Consider the following 2,217-nt stretch of genomic DNA (forward strand, 5'->3'; position numbering starts at 1 on the left):
TGATAGAAGTTCTGGCTCTATACTTGGCCTTTTCTGAAATTACCCCAGCTGTGGTATTGGAGATCCTCATTAGTTTCATAAGGATGAATGTCTAGGCTTCCCATTTAGCCTTTTGTTGTGTACATAAAACGAGTTCTACTATTTTTTTTTTTTTTTTAAATGGTGTTTGGCAGAGTAGAGTGATTATTGCTTAAACATTTTCTGTCTTCCTATACTGCCCCTTTCATGGTCCTTTGGTTAGAGAAAGCAGGCTTTTGTTGGGATTTTTAATATTTTTTAATCTGTGTGGCAATTTATTTTTTATAAAGTTCAAATATACTTCAATAGAGAAAGGGTAGTCTTCTCATGAAATTGTACTGGAATAATTACTTAATTTTGTACAACAAGTGGAAAAAAATCACATACCTAAGTAAAATATAAAACTATAAAATTTTTATTAAAATCCTAGGGAAATAAAATTGTAAAATCAGGTTAGGCAACAGGTTCTTAGACAAAAATAAAAGCACAATCCACATAAGAAAATAATATAAAAATTGAACTTTCTACAAACTTTAAATTTTTGCTCTTTAATAACATTATTAAGAGAATGTAAAAAAGAATGACACATCAGGAGAATATACCTGAAATCATTTATATAACAAATTATATAAAGAAATTTCAGAACTAAGCAATAAGAAAAGCAACCCAACAAAAAAAATGAACAAGATTTATATATACACTTTATCAAAATATTTATGTAGTTGGCAAATAAACACATTAAAGGATGTTCAAAATTATTCATCATTGAGAACATGCAAATAAATTTACAGCCATGCCACCTTTAACGTGTCTGATCCCGTCTGATCTCAGAAACTAAGCAAGGTCAGGCCTGGTTAGCATTTGGATGGGAGACCACCTACGAACAAATAAATAACAAATAAATAAATAAAATGAATAACAACAAAAAAAGAACAAGTGAATAAGAACTATGATGACACATCTATTAGACTGGCTAAAATAAAAAAATAAAATAAAACTGATAGTAAAAAGTGCTGTCAGAGTAATTTGAATTTCTATACATTTTTGACAGAGATGAGAGATGGTGGAAAACAGTTGGGCAGTTTCTAAAATGTTATACACTCACTCACACATGACCCAGCAATCTCATTCCTAGGTGTTCACCCTAGAGAAATGTCTACAAAAAAAATTGTTCACAAAAAACCTACACATAAATGGTCATAGCAACTTAATATATAATTGTCCAAACATGGAAACATCCCAGATATCTTTTAGTAGGTGAACCAGCTATGTAACATCTATACAATAGCATATTAATCAGCTACATAACAAATGACACATACAACATGGATAAATCTCAAAACCATACTATGTGAAAGAAGCCAGGCTCTAAAGGGTACATGCTTTTTATTGTTCTAGTTCTAAGACATTCATCAAAAGTCCTAAATTTAGCAATTAAGAACACATCAGTGGTTTGGAAAAAGTTTTAATAACAATGGATAGCACAGGACTTTGGGGAGGTGAAGAAAGAAGTGTTCAATATCAATGTTGCCAATAGTTTTACAATTTTATGCTTGTTAAAATCAGAAGTATATAATAACAAGAAGAGTATGAATTTAACTGAACAAAAAATAGATAATAGATAAAATAACAGCACAGAAAAACAAGTATGATATTTTGCTTGCACATAGTATTCATTTAATTGAATAACTATAAAATAAACAAACTGGTCATATTTTAAAAGAAAAGACATGTAATTTTACATATATAAATATATAGTACTTAATTTAAATTTTTACTGTTATAATATTCCTTTGAGAATAAATAATTTAGACTTTATCTAACAAGTAAAACAAACCTCTTAGAATGATATTTAAAATGCCTCTTTTCTGTCTGCAGCCATGCCACCCTGAACATGCCTGATCTTGTCTGACCTCAGAAGCTAAGCAGGGTTGGGTCTGGTTACTACTTGGAGAGGAAACCACCTAAGATACCAGGTGCTGTAGGCATTAAAACAAACAAACAAACAAACAAATAAATAAATAAAATGCCTCTTCTCTTTATGAAATTACAATTTAAAAGAATTTTGTCTTTGCCCTTATATTTTCAATTAAACATCCTTTATGATCCTTTGAAAATATTATATACTGTCACTCTTTTGGTTAAATCTTTGCAATGACTCCTCACATCCTTTAAATGACAAAGTCCTTAAAATACTTT

General features: G+C 29.7%; 1 pseudogene; it reads left to right on the forward strand.

The window, feature by feature from the left end:
- Nucleotides 1–1,888: 1,888 nt before the first annotated feature.
- LOC111737384 lies at nt 1,889–2,006 on the forward strand (annotated as a pseudogene).
- The last annotated feature ends 211 nt before the right edge of the window (nt 2,007–2,217 follow it).

This window comes from Pteropus vampyrus, unplaced genomic scaffold (genome assembly GCF_000151845.1).
Source record: "Pteropus vampyrus isolate Shadow unplaced genomic scaffold, Pvam_2.0 Scaffold26, whole genome shotgun sequence".
Taxonomy (NCBI): domain Eukaryota; kingdom Metazoa; phylum Chordata; class Mammalia; order Chiroptera; family Pteropodidae; genus Pteropus; species Pteropus vampyrus.